Source organism: Phallusia mammillata, chromosome 8 (genome assembly GCF_965637545.1).
Source record: "Phallusia mammillata chromosome 8, kaPhaMamm4.hap1.1, whole genome shotgun sequence".
NCBI classification, from domain to species: domain Eukaryota; kingdom Metazoa; phylum Chordata; class Ascidiacea; order Phlebobranchia; family Ascidiidae; genus Phallusia; species Phallusia mammillata.
The window spans coordinates 11,096,075-11,107,242 of NC_137259.1; the positions used below are offsets into that span (position 1 = coordinate 11,096,075).

The 11,168-nt window shown below is 37.1% G+C and overlaps 1 pseudogene across 1 annotated transcript; it reads right to left on the bottom strand.

The window, feature by feature from the left end:
- Positions 1–494: 494 nt before the first annotated feature.
- LOC145204509 (tubulin-specific chaperone D pseudogene) lies at positions 495–4,464 on the bottom strand (annotated as a pseudogene). Its single transcript, XR_013853494.1, has one exon. The product of XR_013853494.1 is annotated as a tubulin-specific chaperone D pseudogene (transcript).
- Between the last annotated feature and the right edge of the window lie 6,704 nt (positions 4,465–11,168).

Here is an 11,168-nt window from a genome sequence, read left to right on the forward strand (position 1 = left end):
AAGTTAGCTTACAACCCGTATTGGCAGCACATATTATACTTAGGGTAACCAGACGTCCGTAGCTTCCCGGACATTCCGGAGTAAAATCTGTGTCCGGAAATTATATTCTAAAAAAACAAAAAAACACCTATAATGTACGGAGTTTTAGCGTCAAGTAGCCTAACATACAGTAGTTTTCTGCACGACGCATCCTACCGCATACATTGATACAAAACAACGCGTGTTGAAAGCTAACAAAACTCTGTTAAAATGACCGGATCTTGTAAAAGTTTCTATTCCGTAACTTTTTCGGAAAAAAAACTGCGCCTTTTCTCACCATGATAGTAATGATATTTTATCATAAATAGCACTGTTTGGGTTGGTAACGTTTAACAACAATTTATACCACAACTTTGCTGTCGCAATCTTAACTCAATGCGAACTTTAAGATCTATTTGTTGGACCGGAAAAGATTTGTTTAGTTTCTTTGTGTTTAAACAATGTAGCACTACAAATGCAGATAATTATTTATTGTGAAATTATAAATCTACGCAACACTTAAAACAATAAAACATTTAAACTGAGGCACATGCGATTGTACAGCAAATTGAGTGCTTCCAAATTCCAATCCCCAAATTTTCTACAGCGTAGTATAATACTTGATGTTATGTCCGTTAATCAAAAATGCGCAAAGAAATCAATAATAGTTTTCAAATACAATTGATGGCTAAACATAAATACATTAGCAGGCATAGAAAAGCAGCCAAAATTAAACACAGTACTAGTTATTTAAATTACTCCACAAAGATATACGGATAATAAAACAACATGCTGGACTAAAAAACAGTGATATAAGCATAACTACTTTGACACTAAGATCATTGTGCCACTTTCTTGGCCAGTCGTGGAACCTGGACCCCAAACATAGTGCACAGTTCATTTCGCAATGAACGTAGCTCCCCAACAGGTTGATCCCATTCTGTTTCACTCAGTGCATTAACTACAGCGTCCATATTTTCTGGGTCACATAGGTCATCATATGTCAAAATGGTTTCATAAAGTTGAGATGAAGTTGCTCGACGCACCACTGGAAATCTATGGCACAGCATAATCATCAACTGGCTCATGACTGACATTCGAAATTCTTTTTGTCTAAACTGCAGCAAACTACAAAAAACATTTATTGATACCAATAGCTTTTGTGCATCTTTTGACTTTGATATTTCAGACTTAACCAAAGTCAAAAGCTCTGTTGGAAAGGAGGATTCATTATCAATCAGCAAAGAAAAGCAATCCTGTATCAAAAGGTGATTTAGGGTCTTTAACAATGGAACAGATACTCTGTCTTGTTTGACATGGTTTTTAAAGACTTCAAGAAGGTCACCACAAAATTGATCTAGAGCATTCCTGTTTTCCCGAATGGAATCCATGTAAGTAAAAAGAGCAGCACTGCTTGCTTCCGCCAAAGATTGAGTTAGATCACCAGATGACACAACCATTCCTAGTAAAATGTGATAGGAATATACCTCAATGCTTAATAATTTAGCCAATCTCTCAAACAATTGAATCATGGAAAATGAGGCCAATTTTTTTGGAAACACAGCAGTCAAATCTTTTTTTCGTGGAATATTTGTAATGTGTTTGTCATGTAAAAGTGTGACAAAAGTGGCAACCGCTAAATCTCTTACTTTATGAATTTTTTCTCCAGCTTGTTGTAGAACACCACACATTATCTGTGTGATAAGTTTCTCACCTATGAGACTGGTGTCTTTTTGTGCAACCATAACAGTTATTCCACCAATTGCCTTTACTGCAGCCTTTCTCACCTCTGACCCAATATCACCTCTTTTGTCTCTGGTATAATCACACATTGCATTCAAAATAGCTTGAACTATCACCTCCACATTTTCCCCACATAAACCAACATTGCTGTTGTTTTCAGGAGAAACTCCTACAGTGGCACAAACTCGAGCTAAGGCTTGAACAGCATCTCTTCTGGACTCTGCGAATGCAGTTTCAGCAGGTTCACATACTGTTGTGGCACGTATAAGTCCACTGCAAACTTTAGTAAAACAGTTTTGAAGAATGGGTTTTGGAAGAGAGGCAACTGCCTGTGCATAACCACATCTTTGGCGCTCCGTATTACTTGAAAGATGAGATAAATACTGATCCACAGCTTCAACATGACATTCCTGGTTGGATGTTGATACTGCTTTAAAAGGGTCTGAGACCAGAGTGATGTCATTGATCGATGAAAGAGCACTAATTGCTGTATTGCAAATTTCTTCAGTGCGGGTAAATGTATGTAAGTTGGAGAGAGTTTCATGAAGCAGTTCTGTCCATTGATCAATAACAAGTTTAGGAACACTGACAGTTTCACTACACTGTGAAACCCTGAATATCAAATGACATGCAGCCACACGCATCAGTTCTCCACCAGAACCTCGAAACAATTTTGAATCCGATAATTGTTTCACAATTCTCAAAATACCTTTTACAGAAGGGTTGCGAGACAACAAACCCACTTTTCCATTTTGTTCAACTTCATGTAATGAATGAAACACTTCAGCAACGATAAGAATGCTTCCATGGCGAGTAATCAGATCCATACCAGTACACAAAGGAACAAGCTTATTTAAAACTGTAGTTGCAACATAGTCTGACTTAAGCTTGGTGAGTTTGTGCATAGACTGTGCTGTCAACCATCGGATGCTGTCATCCCAATGATCGCGTTTTTGTGTTGTCAAGTTGTTTATTAGAGCCGTGGTGTATTCTTTGTACTCACCAATCATTGGACTGACTTTTAAGTATGTGTTTGATCTGTTGCTCACAGCAAAGTAGTCAGCTATGGTTAATATTGCAATTCCATGAGGAAAATGACCTTGTCGACCAACATTTTCTTGAAATGCTGCAGAAGCGGCTCGTCTGCAATTTACTTCTCGGTCAAAAACAGTAGTAACCAACAAGGTTTCTGCAATCTCGTTGACATATTTTTTTAAAGTATCTGCAGAGTACGCCCTGGCAAAGGACCAAGCCAAATAACAGGCTGCATCACGAACATGGGAACCTACACTACTTGCACCCCTACGCTCATCATAAGTAAGAGCTTTTAGCAAAATTGGAACAACATTGCCAAGGCATTCTGGTAACAGCAATCCCCTACGGCCAAGTTCAGCTAAAGCCAGACAGCCCCCATGCCAAGCACCATCAGATTGTGAAAAGGAGAAATTCTCTAACACACTTTCAACAATTTCATTTGCCAACTCCTTTGGCAATCTTCCTGTGATTCTGCCAACTCCTTTAGCTGCAGACCAACGCACAACAGTATCTTTATCCTTCAAAGCATTTAAAACAAGTTCCAAAACAGATTCAACTTCATCCGGTATGTCATAATCCTCATCTTCCTCTTCTTCAACAACAACGCATTCTGGTTTTGGTACATTAGATAATCTAAGTGTATCGTCCAAACTTCTATTTCCTCGTTTATATCTCCATGTAGCCACTTTTGGTTTCAGCAATGTCATCCCAAGTCGTTGCACAAGTTTCGTATTTAATTTCCGGAGAACAGTATTGTTAATTTGCTGAACATTGCAAGATTGCACCTTATCTAGTACCAGTTTACAATATGGAAGCAAGTCATCTCTTTTGCCATGTTTAAACACCATTGCCATAACTGAAAGAGCTCCTTTCATTTGAGTTAAGCCAACCATTAATCCAGGATCATTGTTTTCAAGTTTATCCATGCACCAGTTTACAAGAGTTGATAGTTGATCCTTATAAATATCAGGCCTTGTCACAAACTTTGCAAGAAGAAGTACAGCAGCCTCTTGGCAGTTGTCAGAAGACATTGTAAGATACATTTTACCAAACTCCAAAATTCGTTCTGTAACAGACTGCTTCTTGCCACCTATATTTTCTGGAACATCAAACTTTTTCATATTGAATGGTATCAAACAAATCATAGAAAGCCATAGCAACAGCATGTAGCGTGTTTCCCAAGTGTTTTGGTCATGCACTGATTGTCTACTGAGCATTTCTAAAACAGGCTCAAGGTCTGAAACTTCATGAGGAAACTTTCGAATCATGATTTTATGTCCTCGAACTTTTGTCAGAAGGTAGATGTATTTAAATGCACAGTGAAACTGATCAACTGGTGTTGACTTGTTTTGGACATAAGAAAGTAGTTTCTGGAGTAAATTATCCAGGTGTGGGTCAAGTAAGTGAGGTTGCTCGAGATACTTGTCAACAATTTCTGTAAATTTTTCATCTGACATTTCCTTTGATGTGAGGTCGCTTACAGCATTGGGAATGTTATCAATAAGATTGTTGACTTCATCCACTTCAGCAAAGTGATCATGAGCGATACCTTCTGAAATACCCTCAGTAATATTGGGGTCCATATTATCATTAAACTCAGCGTCCATTCTATACCTTATTTTGTGTGAAAATAGGTTTGGACAATTTCTGTAACAGAAATTAATTATATAAATAATTAATTAGCTCATGTAGGTATTAATTGGGGTAAATATTAGGTAAATGCATATAATAGGAGTTTAAGTGCAGAGGTTCCCAAACTTTTTTGGATGCGACCCAAATATTTTTTAAATTTAAATTTCGTGATTTCAATCGATATTTATCTGTTAAATGTAAAAGCATTTCAGAAATTATGTTTTTGCAAAAATTACTGTCAGTTTGTTAGGTAGTTTCAGCCATAATATTTGCCTGATTGGCCATACATCCTGATTCAGCCCAAATATTTAAGATAGTTTAATGTTTTTAGAGTCAGACAACAACCGAAAAATGAAGCCAAGTCAACAAAAACAGGCGACCTAAGTTCCGGTTGGGAGAAACACTGTTCTAAAGACCAATCCATAAAGATTTCATGACTGTTTGTTACAGTATTTTGTACAGCAACTGCTGATGACAACATAAGGTTAAATGTAAGTAAGTACCGCATACCTCAGCACAAATCGAACCAACAATTAAAAACACTACATGGTTCCTAAGGCTTACTAAATCATAATTTCTTTACTATATCTACCTAAACAGCACATTATGAGCATGTAAAGTAGGGTTCCTCTATTTCCCGGATTTTTTCATTCCCGGGAATCGGGAAATAATTTTTTCATTTCCCGGGAATTCCCGACCGAAAAAGTGCCTACTTTTTCGTGAATAATTACGTCATTGCAACGCTAAAATTAGTTTATTTTCGATAGGGGCATCTAATTAGTCATGATTTTGTCGATTAAAACTATATTTGCAAGCTTCTTTAACGTTAACAACATTCGAAAATTACGAAAAATAAATTCGTTATTTCTAGTACCGCTAGGAAGCGCATTTTCGCGAAAATAGTTTACCACCTCGTATAAAAACGCTTACTTACTTCGTGATTAAAATTACAAAACGCCATATTTTGGTAACAGTTAGCAGAAATTTGAACATTTCCGTTATTTTTTCACAAAATTAACACGTAATTGCTTAATTGTCTGTTTCCCGGGAATTCAAAACAAATTTCCCGGGATTCGGGAACGTAACTTTGCCGGGAAATCCCGGGAATTTCCCGTCGAGACATTCCCGGGAAGGAACCCTAATGTAAAGACACAAGGTTTAACACTCAAAGGTTTTGCACCAAACTGTACATTGCCTTGTTGACTTCAACACCGGAATTATGTTTAAAGGTATTTGCAACGAAAAAACAGTCCTAATGTGTCACTTCTAAATAATACTTTATTTGAAATTAGCTGCTTTAAAGCTGTCCGACATTATTCAACACATACCTTGATACTGCCAGCTATGTGGCATTGCTTGTTTGAAATAAAATAATAAAAAAATGCGTATTATACGCATGTGATTAATTATTTATACACATTACACAACAAACGCAGACCTAATTTACATGAAATATTTTAAAGTTCAAAATTAAAATGTAGTAATGCAACGTTTTTTTTATCTAAATCAGCGTTTTGATTTAGGTTTCCTGGTGCCAATCATGCAAACTTGCAAAGAGGCTTCTAAAACGATTAACGACGTCACCTTTTCCACGCGGTGTAAACGTAAACAAATGGCCGAAACTAGCACGTATACAATTCTTCCGGATCGTAGGCTTACATCGAGCTATTGCGTAGTGACTAACAACAACAAAGATGTATTATTATTGTCCCTTAAAATAAAACAATATATTTGCGCAGTATGGGTTCTTGTAATTTTAATTGTCAGGACAATAAGCATTAACATTGCCAACCATGGGCGCCGGCAGAAATTTTTCCAGGGGGGGTTAATTTTTGACAAAAACACACTTGCAGGGATAGATTACTATATCAAGTAATTATGCACACATGGCATAAAATATAGGCAGTAGATTTGCGTCAACGATGAAAAATCCCCGCACAGCCACGCAACGACCCATTTTGGCCGTTTAAAATGCATGAAAACGACAGAGGCTATATGGAAACAACACCAGATACGTAAACAATGAACACGTCGTTAAAGTCGCTTGTTCAGACATTTGCTTTGACTATTCTAACTTCCATTCTTAGAGTATTATCGTTTTTCAGTCATCGCGTTTTTCGAGAAAATATTGTAATTTTTGAAATTCCAATGTGGGGGGGGGGCATGGTGCCAACACTTACGGAAAGAGAAGTAAATGAAAACGTAATTAGCTTTTGATCAAACGTAGTTGCAACAGTTACTGTTTGTCATTTTGTTAAATTCTGGCATAATAATACAAGCACCTTGTTAAAAAAGATCAAGCAATAAGTTTTACTGCCAACAAAATCTCGTTGTTTTGCTGCTTACGAAAAACGCACACAATGCTTATTATTACGTCAAAAAAAGAAAACAAAATCTTAGTGTAACCTTTCAGTGTTTTGATACTTAAATAAAAATTGCTAAATTGCTAGCGACTATAGACCCTAAAGTTTGACGAAAACTGGTATAATTTGTATTGTACAATGTACATCAAAAAGACCTTCGTCGAACCCCGAATAAGAACCATTGGTCTACATCTACACTCTACAATAATCGATCACATTGGACTTTGTTGCATAACCGAGAATAGGCTACGGACTATACTGTTCGTTAATATTTATCTAACCTGCCACAACTCACAAATGTGAACTTTGGCATCTGCAACTCTTAAACCTACATTTTCAGGAAACACCTATGCACTCGTGTTACTTCTGTACACCACGTAGCCTACTCCAAGTTTGGAGTTTTGATACATATTTGAGCCTGTAAGTGTTATCACTGGGTCGCTGAAACGATTAAACAAAAAACAACTATCATGTTTGTATTTCACAAAAACTTAAGCAAACTAAAGTGTAGCCTACAATTCTCATCTAATGAGGCCAGTGATCATCGAAACCAATATTTAGGGTTTAAAGGATAAATTTAACTACTTTACAAAAAAATTTGCTATGCAAAACCAACCAATGACGAAGGACATTTCGTCACACTTGTGTGATCTAGGAAGTTCGTACTATGTAATTTTTTACCTTTTAAGGGGCTCGTTGATATATAACTGGGTAAAGATTTACAGGCAACTTTAAACACTGACCTACAATACGTGTAATTTTGAACAACTTTTCGAAATGTGGGAAACAAATCTGCGTTTGACAGAAAAAATACTAACAAAGACAATAGGCCATGTTTTTCTTTACGGCAAGGGGAGCATAATAACCTAAATGACAAGATTTTGTTCACTCTTTTTCATTACAAAGTCTAATGTGACGAGAACATAATTTATTACATTCAGATAATTTTCATTGATCAAAAAGCAAACAAAACGTCATGGCCATTTGTAATTCTCATTTTCTTCCTCTCACCAAAACGGACACCTAAAAAATAGATAAACCTGTAATTATTTGATGCACAAACAAACATACAAAGAAATGCTAGCGGATTTGATCCTCCAGAAGTTTGACCCCGAATGACCAGCGGTTCATCACCCACAGCCCCCCAAAACGTAAATTATTTATATCGACTTTACTGAGTAAAGTACATAATCTAGGGGTTTCATGCTGTGTTAGTTGATGCAATGTAATGTATTCCAAAGAATTTTCCAACTTTTTATTGGATTCACCCCTAAATAATCGGTTTTAATTTTAGGCCAGAAATACATGCCCTAATGTGCTGAAATGTTTAACATTGGGTTACTCGATTGTTATTTAAAATATCGGTCAAATCTATCAAGTGGTTATCCGAAACCTACAGCCCCAAATATTTGTTAAACTGTTTACTAAATCTTCTGATGGAGTTTAACGCTATATCACTCTGGTCCCAGGGGAGTGATTTACTGATTTACAGCTCAATGCACAGCGGGTGCAAGCCGATAGGCAGTGGAATACAACAACACTTTTCCGCTACAAGCGGTTATATTCCACTGCTTATCAATTCGTAGAGCGGGTAATACGCACAGCGATAGCCTCGTTATTGTTTCGCGCCATGTTAACAATGGACATTGTGATTACGTTGACGGAAGCGAAACCGTGAAATTGCGGACAACCTTTTTTTGTGTTTTGCGCTTTGTTTTCACCCAGACGCGAAACAAGAGATCTTTTTTTTCTTCGTCTTGAGTCAGCCAATCTTTAAATTCCGGATCACTTAACCAAGCATTGTCAAAAGTTTGCTCACACCATTTACTTTTTTGATTGGTGGTGTTTACATTGTTGATCGAGCAAAAAAATACACCTTTTCAGTCAACCTATATTCACCAATTGACCACCATCCTATAAACGTGGTGTGACACAGACAAAGGAACTGTTATAACAATTATGACGTCAAATAGCCTACAGTACAGACTTGCCATAAGTAGTTGCAACACGGAGTTTCGCGCAAAACGTTGCTCAAACTTAAGAAAATTATATAGTGTTGTTAGAATTATGATATTTTTAATTGCGTAATGTAAAAAAATCCAAGATGTCAAAGGTTTTTCCCAAGATCACAACTGAAATCCCAAGATCTTGGGAAAAATCCCAAGGAGTGCATGGCAGTCCTGACAAGGAGTTTAGAAATGAACGAACGAATATGGTCTAAAGAAGAAGTCACAAAATTAATTTAACTTTGCAGTACAGAGGAGATTCAGCTCGTGATTTTAACTGCAAAGAGCCATATAAAAAAATTTCAAAAAATTCCCCTGCATCAACCCAGCAGGGATGCATTTTCCTGCCAAAAAAGATGTAACAACTACACCGGGACTATTTAAATTAAAATACAAAATCTTGCATTTTCTTTTTTATTAAGGAACGAGAATAAAATAAAAGCTGATGCCGGTCTCCGCAAGTTGGAGCGGGTCTCGGGCCTGCTTTCCCGTCTGTAAAAACAATCTTCCCACTTGAAAAGTCGTTTGAGATCGAAAAACGGAATAGGCAAAGAAACGAGCATATTCATTAGGAAACGTCACGAGTAAAATTCCGAGATAAAAATGTTGGACCGCCCTTCCTTATCAACGTGATGTTAAAAAACGATTTATTTATTTTGCTGTAATATTTTTAATTTTGTATGTCAAATTTTCTGTGATGAGTAGACTCGACTCACCTTTTTCAAAGACTTGACTTGACTCGAGTCTGTAGAGGTTCGCGCGGGTTTTTCAATGTAGCCTACTGCTAATGCTACTCTCACGAATTAACGACGCAATCGTTTGCGCAATGAGCCTCACTAAGTTTATAGTTCAAACTGATGCCTCAAAATTCCTTGGAGATAAACTCCAGAAAACACCACTTGTATAATCCGTTGACTACATTATTGGTTTATTTTATTATCAGCGACAGAAATATTTCAAGAAGTCTTATTCAAATAGAATCGTAATTAAAGAGAAAATAGTAGATAGCAATTAACGCAAAAGTATAAAAGAATCCAAAACTTGATTTAAATATTTAATAATGGTAAAGGTAATGTTTCACAAACACGGTTAAGTATTAACTTGCAATTCTATGTCTCAGTTCTAATTAGTTAGACTTATATTTGCCGGTTAATTAATTATTTCTTCTCGGCCTAGTATGCCTAATGGCCGCGGGAAGACTCGAGGTCGGGGCCGCCATTTTGGTTTGGCCGGCAATTAAGGGCCGCTGGCCCGCGCGCAGATTTCAGTTAAAATCGGCTAATTCCGCGCGCCTCTATTTAAACTAAGTCCAAACGCGTCAAGTCAAATTCAAACACTTTGTCATTTTTTCGAGCCCATCTAAGCTGACACAGGTTTGCCTTTACTTAGCTCAAGCCTATCCAAACGTTAGCATAAAAAGGGCATTTTTCACCAAAACGTTTTTTTTTTTGGTTAGTGGATATTTTGGTTAGTTTGCAGCGGTAACATAAGAAATATCGTCAAATCTGAAGAAAATTAGGAACAATTTTGCTTTTAAACAAACGGGCTTGCCATTAACCCACAAAACGTGACTTAAAACTGCAACCTGTTTTGGTTAGTGCTTTGTTTGTGACGCCAAACACACAATTGTCTGCCAGTGGGTCATTGTAATAAATGGTTCAAAAACGTTAGGTTACAGCAACGTGTTGCAATTACGAACTAAACATTATTTTAAACATATATTTTTTCTGATTTTGACGAAAGTTGCATTCTATGGGAAGTTTGGTTGGCTTTGAATTTGAGTTCTTGTGGTTGCACGCATTAGTGACGTCACACAAAGTGAGGTCACATTTTATGCCCGCCACCTTGCATTTTTGTAAAACTCGGCGCCTTTGCGGTCAAGTGTATATTGATTGGTCAGGAGGAACTCGGCGCCGTTTATGGAGCGCGATGTATCTTCTATGACGTGCGGGAAGCTAGTTTTCTAGCCTGCTGTACGCGGCTGTGCTTTTGTTGTGGTAAAAGCTATACAAAATGGCGGGTATTGGCATGTTGCCGCTACAAGTCTCAGTTGTGAAAAGACTTGACTTGGATTCGTCACAGTAGTGACTCGACTTTCACCAACAAAAGGAAATTTTCAGATAGCATGTTCAGATAATAGCATTTGGCTTTAATCAAACAACAGCAGCAGTTTACTGTGTGATGCGTAGTTATACTTGCCAAATTTTCACGTAACTTCCTTGCTTTTGCATGTGAAGTCCCTTCTGCGTGCAAAAAACTTTTTTCCGCTTGCATTAAGCGTTTTAGTTGCCGCCTGTTTTAAGCGAATGCAGTATATACGTGTCAAGACCAAATATTTGCTTTTAATCGCCTATTTTACTATACGAACGCT